We start from the raw sequence: 21,654 nt of genomic DNA on the forward strand, positions 1-21,654 counted from the left end.
ACACAATAAAAATCATAATATGATTTATATTATAATCATGTCATATACCATAGTAACTAATGCTTCAACACTTACCATGTTCTAGGCAGAGGTGATAATTCACCATTTGTTAAAGTTATCAAACTCCTGTACTGATTGGTAAAAGCCACTGTTACTCACCACCATGGCCATACTTTTCCTTTCCCAGGATTCTGGCCCTCCTTTCTAGTCCAGCAACAACAACAAAAGAAGCAATTCACGGAACACTGGCAGACCTAGCACCCCATTCCAATATTACATTCGGACTGGGTAGTGACTAGAAACTCAGGCCCCCAGAGTTCTATATTTGAGGTGCCTTCATTTGTTCTCCCACCCGTCTCTTCTAAGAGGGCTGGACAAGATCTTGCACATGCACTTGAACTGTCCCTGGGTGGCCCTATGCCATGGTGCTGTGGCTGACACTCAGAGGTTGGGGCTGTCTGCCTCTGGCCAAACCTTTCTGTCTTACAGTTGTACATGAGAACTTTAACCATCATGGGATTTGGTTTGTGAGAGCCTGCAGAAGAAACAGGGAACTGGTGGAGAGGAAAATAAGCAGTCTACTCCAGACATTGACCAGGTGCTATTGGCTCTGTTGGCACAGTAGGTATCGCTGTAACAAGATGGAGAATGAGGATGGGTGGGGCCTTAGGCGGCCACTTAGGGATGGGGAATATCCACTCTCCCTTTGATTTTTAGTTCCACTTAATGGTACAAATCCTTTAAAACACACTGAATGTCCACTTATGATGACATTAAATATTAACTTTATTAATTACTATCAAATGGATCATTCCCCTGAAAATATTTTTTTAAAGAGTTTTTATTTATGTATTTGACACACAGAGAGAGAGAGAGAGAGAGAGAGTACAAGGCTTGATCCCAGGACAAGATCATGACCTGAACTGAAAGCAGATGCTTAACTGATTGAGCCACCCAGGCTCCCCTCCCCTGAAAATATTTAAGGGTTATATAAAAACAGAGTTATTATTCATTACCAGTAGTAAGGTTTACTAGCTCATAAAGCAATCATTTAATCCCTTCAGTTAGTGTTTAAAGAAACTTTGATTCATTTTTACAGGGACAAAGGAGTTAGTGAAATTTCAACTTACCTGTTATTGTTAGAACACTCTCTTAAACATCTCAAGCATGTTTGTAAAATTAAAATCTATTGTTTTTTTCATGTCCACAATGTATTTGCTGTTGGTGGAAAAGGGTTTTCAGATTATGAGGATAGATATCCTACCAAAAGTATAATTATTGTCATTGAAAATGAATTGCAATAACAAGAAAAATGCACCGGTTTGGTGATTTGGTTCTAGTGTTTTTACTACCACTTCCTAGTTATTTCACTAGTGAGCGACGTGACTAGAAAATAATCATACTACTATCTTCCCCGCTGGAAAGGTTATTGGACACAACGTCCGTTTAGCTCTAACACCTATAATTAGATCACATTGTCATGGTAACTGGAAAGAAAGACTTAAGTTAACAGTGAATGTTCTACTTAAAATTCTATATCTAATATTGCTTTTGTTCAACAAGGTGTGTAGCAGGCTGTTAGCTTTAAGATGAACAAATAAATCACCAGTATAGCATAGACTCTAAAAGAAATAAAATGAATATCTCCACCAGAGAAATATATTATCCCAATTTTAAATATATAGTTTGTGTTGAAAAATTTTTCACAGAGCAGATAAATAAGGTCACTGTGATTGCTTTTAACAAAGAAACATTTTACTGCTAAAATGTATTCTTATTCCAGTGACATAAATACCAAAGGATTGTCTTTTAAGTTACTATGTACAATTTCAATGTGATGGTCTCCTGTGATTTTCAGTGTGGCAAATGGAATTAATAGTCACATATTTGATTATATATTTTCTTTCATAGTTAGTAATATGAATGATGAAAATTATGGCAGCCCAATGTGGAATTAATTTATGCATATTGTGTATTCCCTGGTTATTCCAACATACCTCACAATCTAAATTAGCTACCAAAAGATACTTCACCACATCAAAGAGTATTCATAAAAATATAGTACAGGTTGTTATGTGCTTCCTTTATTAGTCTAAATTTCAAGTGTCTGGATATCTACATGCAAAATAATGAATTTGGGCCCTTCATACGATATACAAAAATTAACTCTAAATGAATCAAAGACCTAAATATTAGAGCCAAAACTATAAAGCTCTTAGAGGAAAACATACAGGAGTAAATATTAGTAAAAAACCACTGGATTTGGCAATGGTATTTTTTTTTAACTATGACACCAGAAGCACAAGCACCAAAAGGAAAAACATAGATAAACTGGACTCATCAAACTTAAAGCATTTTGTGCATCAAAGGACACTATCAAGAAAGTGAAAAAAAAATCTGTGGAATGGGAAAAAATATTTTCAAATCATACCTCTGATAAGGAACTGGCACCCAGACTACACAAAGAAGACAATCTAATTAAAAAAAACTGGGCTGAGAGCTTGAATAGACATTTCTCCAAAGAACACGTAAAATGGCCAACAGGCACATGAAAAGACACGCAACGTCATTAATCATAGGCAGATCAAAACCACGGTGAGACACCACTTTATTCCTATTGGGATGGCTGTCACCAAAAAAGGGGAAATAAGTAGCAAGGATATAGAGAAATTGGAATTAGAACATCTGTGCATAAATGGTGGAAATGTTAAATGGCACAGCCGATGTAGATAATGGTTTGGTGGTTCCTCCAAAGGCTAAACATAGAATTACCATAAGACCCAGCAATTCTACACCTAGGTACATGCCCCAAAGAATTGAAAACAGGTGTTCAAAGCAAAAACTTGCGGGACTCTTGGGTGAGTCAGTCGGTTAAGTGTCTGCCTTCGGCTCGGGTCATGATCCCAGGGTCCTGGGATTGAGTCCAGCATGGGGCTCCCTGCTCAGCGGGTAGCCTGCTTCCCCCTCTGCCTGCCGCTCCCCCAGCTTGTGCTCTTTCTCTCTGACAAACAAATAAATAAAATCTTTAAAAAACAGAAAAAAAACAAACCAAAACCAAAAACAAACCAAAAACAAAAACTTGCATATGAATGTTTATAGTGGCACTAATTCACAATGGCTAAATGCTATCCTTCACCCATGTCCCCATAATCTAAAAAAATGTTTAAGTGACCAAGTTAAAGAGTATGAAATTTGATTTGCAGCCCCCAAAATCTCTGATCTCATTTTTGCACAAAATTTGCAGATCTCAATTATTCAATCTCTGCTTATTTGACATATTGGTTAGTCCAGATTTTTAGCAAATAAAAAGGGGTCTGGGATCCATTGACCTGTATTGTGAATACAATTATTAAACCTTCATGAAATGGAACCCCAGAGGTTCAGATAATGACGTCTGCTTTGTAAAAATTTCTTCTTGATGAGTTATATGTAGTCACAATCTCTACCACATTTACTTGTGAATTTCTTGAGAAGAATTTCAGGAGCTATGTCGTAGGAGGGGAATTTGTTAGGTTTGTTTTTGAAGAATTTTCCTAGGTTTCTGTAAGGAACTTGAGACTCTGCCACACCTTTCATAGATCAGTGGCCAGGAGAAGGCGGCTATCTCCCGTGTTGTTTGAATGATCAAGATGACCATGTTGTCTTGAATACAATTTTAAAACTATTTTTACTTCATTTAACCTTTGCTTAGTTAATAGGGCACATTGTAAAAATACAAAAGTTATCAGAAGGTCTCTCAGTCATTCAGTTCTCCCAAATCTTGGGTATCCAAGATTTCATTTCAGCACACAATGCAGTAAATAAGTGTCTTTTACGCAAAAGTGGTCAATGGCTGCTATTATATAGTACTCGTCTGTACTTAAAAAAAAATTAATATATATTTTTACATATTGTTGTATACCAGATTTTATAGGTCTGCCTCGCTAAAAAAAAGCGGGGGGGGGGGGAGAAAAGGCAGAATTGAGCCTGAATATTTATTTAAATCTCAGCATATCTGGATTGATTTCAAATGTTACTTTTGCCCCAGAATTGTCAAGGCTGAATATCATTGTGCTCTCCCTGTAACATCGTATGACATTTTGGGTACCTTTTGTTCTTGGATTAAACATTTGAATTTCTGAATAACTTAGTGTAAAATTGTGACAGATGTTTCTTCCAGCTCATATTGATATATTCTTTGCATAATGATTGTGTGATTGTGCTTTGAGATTCAGATTCTGTCATATGAAGTCAAAAAAGTCACAAATTCTCTTGTTTCTATGGTGCTGGCTTAATCAACTCCAACTTTTTATTTTAAATGATGGGCTTTTGGGACCGTGTAGCTCTAGTCTTGTCATATATATTTGAAGAAATTGAAACAAGAAAAGACTTTCACAGTCAGCTTTTTAAAATAGCGTTAAAAAATGTTTTAAAAACTGCATATTAAGGAGGGCACATATTGCATGGAGCACTGGGTGTTATATGCAAGCAATGAATCATGGAACACTACATAAAAAAATTAATTAAAAAAATAAATAAATAATGCATATGATTCAAACACATATTTCAGGGCTTTCATTCTGTCCTAAACTAATATTCATTTTTGAAATTTTTATTATGATTGCATAGAATACTAATACTTTTGGGATGTCTGGGTGGCTCAGTCATTAAGCGTCTGCCTTCGGCTCAGGTCATGATCCCAGGGTCCCGGGATCGAGCCCCACATCGGGCTCCCTGCTCCGTGGGAAGCCTGCTTCTCCCTCTCCCACTCCCCCTGCTCGTGTTCTCTCTCTCACTGTGTCTTTCTCTGTCAAATAAATAAATAAGATCTTAAAAAAAAAAAAGAATACTAACACTTCTGCTCTGATCCAAGTGCTTAATTTTAAAGTTTAAAATATTAGCTAATAGCCAAAAACCTGCAAAATGGGAAAGTGGCAAAATACCCTAAGCCGTTTTTCTTTAAAGAAATAATGTTCAAAATCAAGGATAACTTCAGTTTCTCATAAATCTCTTAACACACTTTGTGTTTTAAGTTTTATTTGTTTTATTTGTATATTCAGAAAAAAATCAGAATTGTACTTTGTAAAAAATAAAATAACAATGGCTGAAATTTAATAAAGTGATGTAAATGAGAATACAGGAGACTGCCGTCCTTCAGGGTACAAACTGACTACTGTAAATGAGATCCTGCAAGTTATCTTGAGGCTCTTTGGTTGATTTACATATTAATACTTCTGTAACTGAATGCAATTTAATTTACCATACTTTTATTTAAAAATATTTTCAAGAAGATGGCATAATTTATAACTAAATACCTTAAGAAATGTTTTATCATAATTCACATCATAGTCCTATGATTGTTCCTTAAATATAGAGAAATCATTTAGTCTTGGTAAAATGAACCAACTTCCTAACTGTAGTTTAATTTTTCCCATTTATTATAGTTACTGATACTGTGCAGAGTCATGCAAATAAAAACATAAATGAACGATTTGTAATTTTAAATAACAATCGCTAATTTTAATTGAACACTTGCCATGGGCAAGATACTGTTCTAAATGATTTATATGTAACAACGCCTTTCAAACTTTATTAGGGCTTTGCTTGGGTATCATAACAAAGTACCACCAACTGGATGACTTAAAAGACAGAAATTTATTTCTTACAATTCTGGAGACTGGAAGTCCAACATCAAGATGTCAGCAGGATTGGTTCCATCTGAAGGCTTTAAGGAAGAATCTGCTCCATGCCTGTCCCCTAGCTTCTGGAGGTTTGTGGGCAATCTTTGGCATTCCTTGGCTTGTTGAAGCCTCATCCTGATCTCTTCCCTAATCTTCACATGTTTTCTCTCCGTGTGACCCTCTTCAAATTTCTCCCTATATAAGAATACCAATCAGGGACTCCTGGGTGGCTCAGTCGGTTAAGCATCTGATGCTTGCTTCAGGCTTGGGTCATGATCTCAGGGTCGTGAGATAGAGCCCTGGGTCAAGCTATGCACTTAGCAGAGTCCGCTTCTCTCTCTCTCCCTCTCCCTCTGCCCCTCCCTGCACGCTCTCTCTCTCTCAGATAAATAAATAAACCTTAAAAAAAATCATATTGGATTAGGGCCCACCTGACTCTCATATGACCTCATCTGAACTAATTATATCTGCAATGATGATTTTTTCCCAATAGGGTGTGTACTGAGGTTCTAGGGATTGGGGTTCACCATATGAATTTGGGGGGACAATTCAATGTACAACAACAGTCAACCCAACCCTATAAAGCATGTACTAATGTTATCTCCAATAATTAGGTGAGAAAACTGAAGCAGAGAGAGGTTCAGTTAAGTAACTGAATCTTGAGTCAGTTAAGTAACTGAATCTTGAGTTAGATAGATAGCTAGATAAGACAATCTTATCAAGAGAAAGTGACAAGGCTTAATGAAGCCAGTTGAGTTCCAGAGTCTATACAATTTTTTTCTAGTTTATTTTTCCTTTAATGTGCTTCAGGATATATTAGTATTTCACATTTTGTCTCAATATTCAAATATGAGTTTGTTCTATCTAAGGCCAATTTTTCCACTAGAGCACTGAATTTTCTTACCTTAGTGACTTTCAGAGTCGACTCTTTACCACTAACTACCATAATGTCTCATAATGTTATCAACAATTTATGGCAGGCTAACTTTACTTATGATCTGGGTAATAATTTATGGCTTTTATTATTTTTAATTTTTAAAAAATTATTTATTTATTTTAGAGAGAGAGAAAGAGAGCATGCACATGTGCCAGAGCAGGGAGAGGGGCAGAGGGAGAGAGTCTTCAGGCAGACTCCCCACTGAGCTTGGAGCCAGACACGGGGCTCAATCCCAGGACCCATGAGATCATGACCTGAGCCCAAACTAAGAGTCAGAACCTTAACTGACTGAGCCACCCAGGCATCCCTACAGCCTTTATTTTAGATGTCTAATCTACTAACTTATCTAAAATATCTATAATCAAATTAATATAAATGTACTCAAATGTGCGAAGCTTTCATCAAATCTGATCATGTCATGTGTGTGTTGTCTCTAAAGAACAATTCTGAAAAGAAACAAAGAACGGGGGCGCCTGGGTGGCTCAGTCAGTTGGAGTGTCTGCCTTCGGCTCAGGTCATGATCTCAGGGTCCTGGGATGGAGCCCTGAGTTGTGCTCCCTGCTCAGTGGAGAGCCTACTTCTCCCTCTCCCTCTGCCCCTTCCCTCTTTGTGCTCTTTCTCTCATTCTCCCTCTCTCTCAAAAAAAAAAAAAAAAGAAACAAAGAACGAATACTATCTAAACTCTTCTGCTCCTTCTACCATCATATGTGAAAGAAAATTCACGTTAATCTTCCAAGAAGGAGAAGGCAGCTGAGTCCCACCCCATAAGGAAACAGGCCTTCTGTAAATACTATAGAGATGGGGAACTCAGTTATGTGTATTCTTATCTAAATTGTCAGAAGTACAAAGGGGAAGTAACTGGTGGAGTTGTTTCACATTCTTGGAAAATACGCTGAATAGTGAAGAGTGATTTTGGCAGGAAAGATGCTCCTCCTACCTCCCAGGCTGTTGCCCTTGTCTGCATGGTCCAGGTTGGGTCACCTCATCTTCTGTGAATATTCCATCAGCTGGAAGGGGGTGGGGAGGGGTGGGCACAATCTAGAAGTTGCACAGATAGCTTTTGCTTACATCTTTGCAGTATCTGTCACGTGTCTATACCTAGCTGCAAGAGAAGCTGGGAACATTCCAAGCTGAAAATTTTTCTTACTAGGGAAAAAGAGAAAACAGGTATTGAGAGATGAATAGCGATAGTCTCTGCCACAAATGGGTAAAAGTAGGCTCTGTGGCAACACAACTTGCCAATAAAAGAGTACTCTTTACATTGACTAGTAGGAAATTGAAACATCCAATCTGTCCTTTATAATAAAGAACAAAACATAGTAAAACTTTCAAGTACACATGAAAGTAGAGACAGTGGTATAAAAAAACCTATGTATCAGCTATCTTTGAAGAATAATTATTAATTCTGATATGAGTTCAACTTTACCCCCATTCAAGTACCATTTCCCCCCACTAATTGTTTTGGAGCAATCCCAGGCATCACATAATTTTATTCATAAATATATAAGTATGTATTTTCAAAAGAGAGAGACATTTAAAAATGCAATTATAATACCACTGTCACATTTTAAAAAGTTAATGATAATACTTTAATATCATCAAATATGTAGTCAGTGTTCAAATTTCTCTGATAGTCTCATGAATGTTTTTCTCATTTACTTTTTTCTTGTTTTTCTTATTTATTTGTTCAAATTAGGATCCAGGTTAGGTTTGCAATTTGATGGATATATCTTAATTATCTTTTATTCTATAATGTTTTCTTCCATTTCTTTCTCCCCCTTTTCAATTTCTTTGTTGAAAGTGCTTTTGATGTAGAATTTCTTATATTCTGCTTTTTTTCTGAAAACATCCCCATGGTGTTATTCAACATATCTTTTTCTCCCTTATGTTTTCTTAAATTAATGACACATGGCACCTGGTTGTTTTTTTTATTGTGATGTTAGCAGTTATTGATGATAATTGCCTAGATGTATGAATTATTAGATATTGAAAAATGATATTCTAATTCTATCATTCTTCATTTATTATCTAGACTACTTCTATAAAGAAGTACTTATGTGAATAAGTACAAGTATATACTGTAAGTACTTATATACATAAAGAAGTATCGTCTATTAATCTTTTGAGTATCCTGAACTACATTCTACCTATGAAAGATAATAAATTCTTGACTTTTCCCTTTTAATTGCCACCTCGGAAAATAAGGAGTTGGTTTTCTAACCTCTTCTAAAGTAACCTTTCTCCTCCATTTGGAGTATCATTACAGACTCATATATTTAAGTGTATTTGATCTTTAAATCCATTGCAAATATTATGCTTATGGATGCTCAGTTTTCCCCACATTTTGGCAGCAAAGAGTCCTACGAACACCTTAGTAGTCATTAACAGCTTCTTGACATGACAAAATGTTCCAGACTTATCTTGTACACTTTCTATTCCGCATTCGAAAATAAAATAATAAATGGGATCAAACTTTCTGTATTTTAATATCTGTAATACTCCACCTGTTCCTTATTAAATGTCTCATAATGTATTTTTCTACATTATTTTAATATTTGCATAATAGTCCCATTGTATGATATAATTTATTTAAATAGCCCCACTGATTATTTCCAATTCATAATTATCAGAATTATGAAGATGAATACCCATGTAGCTAGATATTTTCCTACATGGGTATTTTATTATTCTGATCATAAAATCCGTACCCCTTTAATTGCTGAGGCAAAAAGACTGACATTTTCAAGATTACATATTACCACTGTTTTCCAGAATATTTGCATTAATTTGCATGTCAGCCAACAATGTTTGAGTGCCATTTTCTTGCATCATATGGGTCATTTTCATTTAAAAATTGTGGCCAATTTGATAGATAAAAATTGCACTCCTTTTATTACTAATCAAAATGAAAAAAATTTTTTTTTAAATTTTTTTATTGTTATGTTAATCACCATATATTACATCATTAGTTTTTGGTGCAGTGTTCCATGATTCATTGTTTGTTCATAACACCCAGTGCTCCATGCAGAACGTGCCCTCCTCAATACCCATCACCAGGCTAACCCATCCCCCTACCCCCTCCCCTCTAGAACCCTCAGTTTGTTTTTCAGAGTCCATCATCTCTCATGGTTCGTCTCCCCCTCTGACATACTCTCCTTTTCTTCCTCCCCTGTTATCTTCTTCTTTTTCTTTTTTCTTAAAATATGTTGCATTATTTGTTTCAGAAGTACAGGTCTGTGATTCAACAGTCTTGCACAATTCACAGCGCTCACCGTAGCACATACCCTCCCCAATGTCTATCACCCAGCCACCCCATCCCTCCCACCCCCCACCACTCCAGTAACACTCAGTTTGTTCCTGAGATTAAGAATTCCTCATATCAGTGAGGTCATGTGATACATGATCAAAATGAAAAAATTTTTGTTGTCCTTTGAACGTTTGATTTAGTCTTTTCTGAACTATCACTTCGTACCCTTTGCTTCCATCTGTACTAATTCATTCTTTTTATAGTTATGTAAGAGGCCTTAATATATTAGCTCTTGGTCCATTTTGTGGCTTGCTAATATTTTCCCCAATTTGTCATTTTTATTTTTCATAATTCTGACAGCTCATAGTTTTAAATGTTGATATTCATATATATGAAATTTTACTTTATTGTTTTGCCTTTTGTTTCCAACCTAAAAATACCTTCTTACCCTAGCATAGTTGTCCATAATTGAACCACTTCCTTCAAAGTAATACACTTGCAATGGCATCTACCCCATATTGTCAACACCTCAAGACAGCTATATTATTTCTCTTTATATGGCATACCATAAATACGGGGTCTTTTAGCACAACTCAGAAAAACCACCATTCAGATATATAAAACCCATATATTTTATGGGTACAAAAGAAAAATTTTCTATCCTTAAAGAAAAGTTACTGAAAAACTTTCCTTTAAGGCATGGAAAGTTACACAGAATATGATCATTTCCCTTAATTTTTTTTCTGCTGGAATTCTCCTAAGGCCAGAGGAAAGTGATTAAGTCTTCCCAGCATAAGTGACAGCAGATCTTGAGGCAGGGATAACATGTAAACGATTCTTTTAATTTTTATTTTAAAGCTTGAACACTTAAGCAAAGTTTGCCTTCCACTACCAAACATACTTGCTTGTGTTTCTTAGAAGTCATATTTATTGAGGTACAATTTACATACAGAGCAAATTACCCTCTTCAATTGTATAGTTATATTAATTTTGACAAATGTATGTAGTCATGCATTATCACCACAGTCAGGACATAGAGTATTTTCATCATTTCAACAACTTCCTTTATGTCCCTTATAGACAATACTCTATCCTCCCCTCCAGCCCATGGAACCACTGACCTGATTTCTGTCCCTGTAGCATTGCCTTTTCCAGAAAATAAAGGAAATCCTATAGTATGTAGCTTTTTATGTCAGCTTTAATGATTACTTAGTAATTTCTGTCAGCATAAGTTATTTTGAGATTCGTCAATGTTGTCGCAAGTATCAGTACTTGTTGATTTTTACTGGCGAGTGGCGTTTCATTGTATAGTTTGTATATTCATCCATTTCCCACTGGCATTTGAGCTGTTCCCGGTTTGGGCTCTTATGAATGAAGATACTATGAACATTTGTGTATAGGTCTCTGTTTTGGACATATATTTTTACTTGTCTTGGATAAACATCAGGGGTCAAGATGGTGGTGAGTGTGATGACTCTGTGTTTAGCTAGAAAAAATTGCCAAATTGTTTTCCAAAATAGCTATACCATTTTGCATTCTTATGTGCAATCTGTAAAAGCTACAGTTGTTCACATCCTTGCCTATCAGATTTTAAAATTTCAGCTGGTTCTAATAGGTGTGTGTTCCATCTCACTGTGCTTTTAGTTTGCATTTTCCTAATAACTAGTGATATGAACATCAGTTTTTAGTGCTATGCCATCTGTTTCTCTTTTTATTACAGTATTTTGTCTATTTTTATTGATGGGTATTCTTATTATTGGCTTGTGAGTTTATTTTATCTTATTTATTTTTAAAGATTTTATTTTATTTTAAGTAATCTCCACACCTAACGTGGGGCTTGAACTCACAACCTGAGATCAAGAGTCACGTGCTCTACTGACTGAGCCAGCCAGGCACCCCTACTTATTTATTTTAGATACAACCCCCTTACTATGTATATGTTTTGCAAATATTTTATTCTATTCTGTGACTTGTATTTTTATTTCCTTAATGGTATCATTCAAAGGGAAGACATTTAAATTTGTTTCAATTAACTTTTGATTTTGGAATTAAGAAATAATGAAAATCTATAGCTAGTACTGTGTGTGTGTGTGTGTGTGTGTGTGTGTGTGTGTGTGTGTGTGTGTGTGTGTGTGTGTGTGTTACAGAGGAAAAGGGGCGGAGGGGCAGAGATAGAATCTTAAGCAGGCTCCACGCTCAGCGCAGAGCCCAACATACAGCTCGATCTCACGACCCTGAGATCATGACCTGAGCCAAAATCAAGAGTTAGATGCTTAACCTGCTAAGCCACCCAGGCGCCCCTTGTACTATATTCGTTTTGATTCGTAAATCCCACCTGTATTTGGACATTTCTGTTTTTCTGTCCCGTGCTGTTTTAGGTAATCGAGCGCTCAATCATCGAACATCTAATATCAACTAGTTAAGCAGAGCCAGCTCTACTGAACACTTTGGATGAAATGGCATGGCCAAAAAGTCCAGGCCCATGTCATTCCCTGTCTCTCTCTCTCTCTTTTTTTCCTTCCTAATTTGCTCTTTCTTTCTTCTGCCAGGTACAAATAGTACTAGCAGTAGAGGTAGGACTAGTTGCTGGGGGAGGTTTCATTGCATAAATACATGGCTTGTGGCATTGGCCAGGATCTTGACAACAAGGCCTGATGGAAGAATTATGTCTGGCTTCAATGAGTGTTTTCATATTATTCCTGCTCCCCCAAGACCATCACTTCATCAGCTTACCAGATGAGGCCAAAGAGATGCCAGGGTTTTGTTGAAGATGGAGATCATTTTGGGCATGGCATCTGCTAGGCACAAAAACTGACCACAAGATGAAGTAAGACCCATTACCCCCAAATTGAATCCAAATTCTCTGGGAGGTCCAATAACTTAAGGAAATCTGAGAAGAGAAATCAAATTTATAACAGTAAGTATTTTTTTAAAAGATTTCATTTATTTATTTGACAGAGAGAGACACAGCGAGAGAGGGAACACAAGCAGGGGGAGTGGGAGAGGGAGAAGCAGGCTTCCCGGTGAGCAGGGAGCCCGATGCGGGGCTCGATCCCAGGACCCTGAGATCATAACCTGAGCGGAAGGCCGATGCCCAACGACTGAGCCACCCAGGTGTCCCAACAGTAAGTATTTTTAAAGGAGGGCATCTGGTCATATTTTTTTAAATTATTATTTCAGGGACAGTTGAAATTTTTCCTATTTATTGCAAGTTATAGAACACTAAAAACTGTTATTATTGAAGGGAAAAAATTCCAGAGTAATGGCTGTCAGAGGCAATATTAATCCCTTTCTGTTTCAGAAAAGGAAAGATTGGCTCTGGGATTATTAAATTCTAGGTAACAAATGATTGTTTTCCATATTGTTTTGGTCTGTTCTCTAGGTTTCACCTTTAATATGAGGAACTTTTGTCTTTATAAGCACACTAAGTTAAAGCAGAAATTGTACTCTTTTTTTTAAATTAAAATACAGCTGAAACACAATGTTGGTTTCAGGCTCACAACATGGCGATTTGACAACGGTGTATGTTACACGGTGCTCACCTCAAGTGTGGCTACCATCTGTCATCATATAATGTGGTTACAGTTACAATACCATTGATTATATTCTCTATGCTGTACCAATTATCCCTGTGACAACTCATTCCGTAATTGGAAACCTGGACCTCCCACTCCCCTTCACCCATTTTGCCCATCCCTGCACTTTCTCCCCTCTGGTGGTAACCCTCCGTTTGTTTTCTACAGCAATTTTACTTTTTGACCTTAAGTGACCCTGATTTTCTACAGATTTAGTTTTAATTGACTTGTTCAGCAAGAAAAGGAAAACTTTAGCTGATGCATGACATTCATCACTAAAAGGTTATTTTTGTAATACAATAATCAAGTTAGGTTCAGTTTGCCAATTTTATTTTATTTACTAAAAGATCTGTGTTAAATTATAAATCCGATGTTTGAATCATAATCTTGAAACCATTGAAATATTGGTGAGTTTATTACATTTATGTTTTCTTTTAAAGATCGTTCTTTAGAGGTTATTACAGATTTCTGCTTTAGTAAGCATTTCTTATGTTCATTAAGATTTACTTTAAAATGGTCTTTCCTTTATTGCTTTTATGCATGCTAGGACAGTAACATAATCATCTCTGCAAGGTTGTCTCAGTATAGATCAGTTCCGTGGGTGACTTCAGCAACTATTTTTTTAAATGAAGATCATGGAGATTCATAGATATAGGGCATTAGTTAGAAAAACTCAAGAAATTTAGGAAAACACTAGGTAGAGCTTTAACCGTAATTTGTTATCAGAGTAATAATAGATAACTGCACGTAATAGCTGTAATAAATAATATCTTTACTTCATATTTATCCATTCACTAATTTTTATCCATTTGATGTTGTCACCACAATGGGAAATAATAAAATGTATATAAGATAATACTACTGGCCTTAAAGTACAAGTTTGCGTATGAGATAAGAAATGTTTACCAATAAGTTTAATTATGAATTAGAAAGTGATAAGTTCCATTAGAGAGCTTCATAGAGATTACGTATCTGTCAGGAAATACTAGGTTATGCTAACATAACAGCCCCAAATCTTAATGGCCCATAATGACATGTTTATTTTTGATTCACATTATGTGCTCATCATCGGTCTGGGGGCTCTGCTCCATATTTCCTCTCTCTTGGGCCCAGCCTGAGGGAATTTCCACCCTCAGGAATGTTATTGGTGTGCGGCAAGATAAATGGTGAGGGTGGGAAAACGTGAAAATGATGCACTAGCTTTTATAGTCTTCTGCCCACGTTCCACAGGGTCAAAATAAGTTACTTGGCCAGCCTGACTTCAAGGGGATTAACAAGTGTGATTATAGCATATGCCTGGAAGCAGGAGAACTAGAATATATGTATCATCTCTAACTACTACAACAAAGGAGAATGGTATCTTAATAGGGAAACCAAGGAGGGCTTCATGGAGGAAGTGACATTTGAGTGAGATTATTATCGATGAGTAGAACTTTAGCATCTGGGATTAAAGTAGCTTTGTAGAAATAATAAATCTTGTGAAACTAACCAAAATTTGAAAACATTGTTACTTGAACATAGTTGGCTCCTTTTGTGACCTATTTCAGCATGGCATTACAGTCAAAAGAATCATTAGCCCTGCGGTGCCTGGGTGGCTCAGTCATTAAGCGTCTGCCTTTGGTTCAGGTCATGACCCCAGGGTCCTGGGATCGAACCCCACATCGGGCTCCCTGCTCCGCGGGAAGCCTGCTTCTCCCTCTCCCACTCCCCCTGCTTGGGTTCCCTCTCTCGCTGTGTCTCTCTCTGTCAAATAAATAAAATCTTTTTTTTTTTAAAAGAGTCATTAGCCCTTCATAATATTGACAAAATATTGTGTGGCACAAGAGTGGGAGATCCCCTCAAAATATATATAGGAAAACTTAAAATTCTTTATTTTCTCTCTTTCTCTCTCAGTAGCTCAAAAAGCATAGAAACTGCTTCCAGAATGTCTGTTGCTTCCCCCTCATCAAACTCAACCCAGTTCTCCCCAGACTGATCCCACATGGGGTCAAACTAATTCTACACTGGTGTGATCATTCTACCCTTTCTGTTGCAGGATTTCATTCTCTCTTCCTGAGCTGCTCTCCTCATTCTAGTGTAGCTAAATCTAGCCTTTCTGGACTTCTTTCAGCTCTTCTGGCTATTGGTTTTGCAGACACACATACCAAAAACTACCCAGTGCATTAGTCTCCCAAGCAAAAATGCTCTTTTCTTTTTGAAGGGAAAGAGGAGAGAAGCCTATAAATACATACACACTGGTATCTTTGTCTGTTTTACCCAATGTCATGTGTGCGATTATGTTCTTTTCACAGAAACATGCCTCTTAGAGCCAGAGATTCTCAGGTTAGCAGCTGGTCTTGCTTCTTGCTTTGGGTCCTTAAGGCATTATTATTTTCATGTTATTTGAACTTGAGGAAGTGGTGTGGTATATGGAGTTATTGACACTCTGATGTGTGCTTTTCAGCCATACTACAGTGCCTGAAACTTCCGCATTCTGGCTTTTCTCTATTATTAACCCCCAAGAATTAAATGCCAATAGACTTCAATTTAATATCGAAATGTTTAACAGCTCACCAAATTCTGAATAGTTGACTCAGTACTAGAGATTTAAAAAGTTCCTTTTTACATGGTCCCAACCTTCAAGGTGTTCACGACCTAGTGGAGAGACAAACGCTCACTATTCCCACACGATCTAGTGAGTGGATGACTAGCAGAGCAAACAAGATGGAATGTGAATGGAATGGAACATGGAGGACAAGATTCTGTCTGAATGTTGAGTAGTAGCCACAACGGTGGTGTGTAGCATTTTTGAAATATGCAAAGAGGGCCCTGGGGAAGCAGTTAGAGGATCCGGTTTTAGGTCTTGGCAACGTCACCATCTCAGCAACGGCATTAACTATTTTATCATTTTAAGCATATCTTGTAACTCTGCTGTTGTTTAGTTTCTTCATCGGTAAAATGGGAGGGTGAGACAAGATTATTTCTGAAGGACCTTCCATAGCACGATAGCATTTTTAATGAAAAGAAATATTTGAGTTCATCACTAAATCCCTCATTTTGAAAATGAGATTCTGAGAGGTAAGTTCGTTTGCCTAACACCTCAGCTTTTGTTGACAGTCAGGCTAATAGCTCTTCTCGTTCCCCAGCTGCTGTCTCACTCAAAACTGATAGGATTTTATTCATTAAAAACAGACTTCTTAAGAGCAGGTGCTTGGAGAACTCTTAAGAGGGAGTTCAAGTTAAATTTTCTTTCTGAAAATACATTATTTTAAAAACATAATAACCAATGTAATAAGGCAAAATAAAAGGGAAAGAAAAGGCATTCAACTTGGAAAGACATAATGATGTCTGACATGATTTACTATGTAGAAAACCCTAACATGTATAAAAAAGAAGCTCCTAGAAGCAGAAGTGAGCTGAGCAAATAACTTTAGTGTTTCCATACAGCAATGCAGTAATTTCGTCTGAGGAAGATGTGGTTTCAGCTATTAACTCCTCAGTGATGGCTTTCTTGTCATAATAGCATCTCGGCGTGACAGTTTGGGATGTTTGCCTTTGGCCAACTGTAGCGAATACATGAAGGAGCTGCGTCCAAGTGGCTTCACTCCGTGTTATGGAAAAACCATCAAGTACAGGTGCTAAGAGTCAGTCACTAGATACGGATTTTTAAAAGGACTTAGTTTTTCAAAGTCAACAGTCGTATAATACATACATGTAGCATCACAAATGATGCAAGGCACAGATACAGGATTAAAAGGTGAAGGGGGCAGCGCCCGGGTGGCTCAGTGGGTGAAGCGTCTGCCCTCCGCTCAGGTCGTGATCCGGGGGTCCTGGGATCCAGCCCTGCATGGGGCCCCTTGTTCAGCTGGGAGTCTGCTTCTCCCTCTCCTCTTGCCCCTCCCCACCGCTGGTGCGCACGCGCTCTCTCTCTCTCTCTCGTTCACTGTCTCTCTCAAATAAATAAATAAAATCTTAAAAATAAAATAAAAATAAAAAGCGAAGGGGGGTAATTTCTCTTCCACTGCCCCCTCCCCCAAATCGAATAGTTTATATCTTACATTCTTGCTGAGGCTATAGAGCACACATATAGGAACGAGTAGGAAATGATCATAAAAACAGATGGTAAGTACAGTTTTGAGCATAGAAACACTTGCTGTAAATGGTGTTAATCATACCTACCCCAAATGTTAATTATGGAAATTCAATGACATTCGTGTAAAATACTACTTAAGTTGTAGAGAGCTTTGCAAATGTCTGATGATTTCATTATTTTTAAGGGTATTACTCTATTAATGGAGACAGAGCGTGGAATTTGGCATTATGCAGGTTTAGCAGAGTCTGGCTTGGAGTGGGGGCTCATCACGGCTAATTCATTTCTCTGCTCCTCAAGTTCCTCATAGGTTGCATGATGATCGCTTTCTACCTAACAGGGTTGTTCCGATGAGGAAATGAGCTGCTCTTCATTTGGTCCCTTGCACAGAGCACTTCAGTAAATGTGAGCTTCTTTCTCTCCCTGGTTATTGTATACAGCCATCACTCATTTGTCACTGACCTGTTCACATCCTTCTTCTCTGCTTTGTTTCTAACCAGTTTGCTCAGGAGGTAAGTAGGCTAGCCGACTAAATAATCACTGGGAAAGCTATCTCAAGGTCTTTTTGGAAATGAGCAGGATATTACCAAAAAAAAAAAAAAAAAAAAAAAGAGCCCTGGGATTCACCCAGCCCCTGCATTTCTCCTTCCCCTCCCCCCTGGCAAGGGCTCAGCCTGGTTTACCTTTTCAGCTGGGCCCCAGCTGCCTAGGCCCAGCTCCTGTCTACTGCTTCCTTATTTGAGCCTGTGGGCAAATTCTTAAATTTCCTTGTTGTAATGATCTCACTTTGGGATTAGGGGGTAAGGAAAACAGAAGTGCACATTAGCCGCATAAGGAAAATCCCACAGCATATTGTCGTGTATAGCAATGACTACTTTGGGATTAGGCATGGAGCCTACTTTATTTTAAATGTAAAACAAATGAGAAATGATACTATGCTGGCCAGGGGGTGTTGGTTACAAGAGGACTTTTGATTTTTCTTTTTTTTAAAGATTTTATTTATTTATTTGACACACACACAGAGAGAGAGAGCACAAGCAGGGGGAGCAGCAGAGGGAGAGGGAGAAGCAGGCGCCTTGCTGAGCAGGGAGCCCCACAGGCTTAACCGAGTCACTCAGGCACCCCAGAGGACTTTTGATTTCTAAGCATGAGTTAATTCTGCTTCTCCTTAAGTAAGATAAAATATTTAAATGAGTGATGATTAGAAGTTTGCTTCTCTGACCATGTCTTAGGAATCCATGAAAGAGAATCTCAGTTCTGATACAACCACTTTTGGAGCTGGCTCTTTCCCTGGATGGGAGCTGCAAGTGGGTGGGGAGCAGGGTTGGTGGATCTGAGACCTTGCAGACATGCTGGGGTGATGCAGTTGTTGATAGAACACCCTCTTTGAGATGACAGCCTGCATATTCCTCCTACTCTTCTCAACCCATCTCTGAATAAAAACTTGGACAGGGGATGCTCTAGGTCTTGGAGGCGTCAGCCAGAACTCTTGGGCAGCTATGCTCTGGGTCAAGGGTGGAGAATGGGACCCATTCCTTCTGTGCTCACTACACCAGTACCTGGGACTCACCCCCTTTTTAAAGTACCTTACATGGAAAGTGTTCCGGTTAGATATAGCTGAATTAGGGAAAATTAAAACTTACAGTTTTTCCATGTCATTGTTTAAAATATTAGGGCGGCTTCTCATTTAATTTACTATTTTACACTCTTCACACCAAACAGCAACCAAGCCTAACGCTACACACACTTCTGTCTCTTAGTGTCAAAGTTTCTGGAAAGAGTCACAGAGGGGGAAGCGTACACACCACAATCAAGGGAGAGGCTGTGTGACTGCCAGGCTGCCTTGGTGACAAAGAAATCCCTTTAAGTTCTCTATTTTTCTGATTTAATGAAAGAGATCAGCATATGTTTATTCCATTTGTGCCCCAATGCCTGCATCAGGTTTCCCCAGCATCGTGTGTCTAAGGGAAATTGTGGTACCAGGATCAAGGGAAAGGAATGTCACTGTTGGAATAAAATTAAATCACAAAAACTTGACTCATTCTCTAAAGCCTTTGAAAGTGCCCAGGAGTTTAAGCATCTTCACAAACATTTCTACCAGCTTTCTCTTTTTCCCTCTAACCAAACGTCATTTAAATTTTTAAAGAAACTCATTCACTTGTGTTGTTCTTTAAGGTTTGTTTTGGATATTGCACTATAGAGCAAGAACCTGCCCATTTTCTTTAAAGTCGTATTTACGTTCATTTGTGAGGTATCACGGTAAGCAAGGATCACAGTTGATTTTTATCTTAGGGGTTACATGGGGATCTGTGTGAGGTAGTCACACACCTACCACTAATACATAAATTGTCATTTCTATAGGAAAGTGTGAATCAGGTCCCTAACAGCTGACCTGCTGGCAAATTGAGGACACCTACTCAATATTGAAGTCTTAAGGTGGTGCCTTTTCATTTTCCTCCCTCCCTCCCTCCTTCCCTCCACCCCTCCCCTCCCCCTCCCTCCCTCCCCCCCCCCCCCATCTACCTGCATCCCTAGCTCTCTACCTCCTATCTGTCTAGCTGTCTGGCTTTCATCATCATGATCTGTTTTCCCCAAGTTCTCTCTTCCACTTGTGTTCTAGATATTCTTCACTGCTTTTTAAGGCAAATAGCTTCCAGGTGTCTCCTTTTAACCATTTGACAGAGACCAAAACTTTTACCTTTTAACTATAATTTCTTTTGTCTCCTTTTAATTTCTGCATTTCTTAACCACCGCCTTCTTTATTCTTCTTCTCATCCCTGCCTTCAGTGACTCTAGACAAATTGAAAGGCCATCTCCCTGTTGTTCTTTTTTACATTTATTTGGCATACAACAATGCTTCTCATTCTTATTTCTTTAAGATGTTTTTTGTCATTTCTTTTGGAAACTTAAAACATCATCCAGTATTTCTTCCTGTCTCTGGGGGTGATTCTTTGACATCTTTGCTTTTTCTTCTTTTTCTCGCCACCCCCAAACTCTGGCTGTGGTTTCAATGTCCTCTTTGTAGTCTAAGGCGGGTTATCTGCTAGCCTGGTGGTGTAGACCACAGGATCTAGCATCGGAAGGACCAGTGTTTGAATATTGGATCTTTGACCTTCAGCAAGTTGTTTGACCTCTCCAGTCTAGTTTCCCCATCTGTAAAAAATGTCCAATAATATCTGGGCCTTTAGTAGAGAGTAACTGTGAGGTTTAAATCAGACCCTGTAAGAGTGCTAAGCACAGGGCCTGACATGTAGTCAGGACTCAATGAAAGAGATATTTAGTGTCCTTTGGAAGATTCCTTCTTTGCTTCAAGTATCATCATCCCTGGTAATAACCCCCAGACTTATTCCAGATATTATCAGCTCTGATGTCTAAACTCAGTCCTGGAGCTTCCAGTGCCTCCAGCAGCCTCCATACAGATAACAGCAAAAATCAACATGCCCCAAGCTAGTGTAATAAGGGGTCCTGGAGAACCTTAATGATGCAGCGTCACTGTAAGAATTCTGGTATAATGTCCTCGTGGGAGTTGACATTTTCAACCAAACAACCAAACACCACTTCATAATGAGATGGTCTTTCTTTGGTCTTCAGACTGTTCCCTAAAGTAGTAGAAGCTTGAATGCCTTAAATATAAAGCTGACAGTTGCAACTTGATTAGAATGCAGTTGTTTGAGTCTAGGTGTCAAGACCATTTTTGAAAATTAAAAGAATTCACATTATCATTTTAAAGGACTTTTGGGTTACTTATGCTTGAGCCACCTTTGCCCATATATATATGAGAGAAAGAGAGAGACAGAAATCCACACACACACACAGATCTCTTATTTATTCCAGAGACTTATTTCAAGGAATTGGCTTCTGTGATATGTAATTATAAAGGCTGGTAAGTTGAAAGTCTATAGGGTAGGCTGGTAGGCTGGAAATTGAGATAGATTTGATGTTGCCATCTTGAGTCAGAATGTCTTCCTTCTTAGGGAACTTAGTTTTGCTTTTCAGGCCTTCTGACTGATCAGATGTGGCCCACCCACATTACTGAGAATAATCTACTTCAAGTCAACTGACTGTAGAAGCTCACCACACCTATAAAATACCTTCCCAGCAACACCTAGATGAGTGTTTGATTGAGCCGACGGGTACTGTAGCCTAGCCAAGTTGACACATGCAAT

The sequence above is a fragment of the Zalophus californianus genome, chromosome 14 (assembly GCF_009762305.2).
Source record: "Zalophus californianus isolate mZalCal1 chromosome 14, mZalCal1.pri.v2, whole genome shotgun sequence".
NCBI lineage: Eukaryota > Metazoa > Chordata > Mammalia > Carnivora > Otariidae > Zalophus > Zalophus californianus.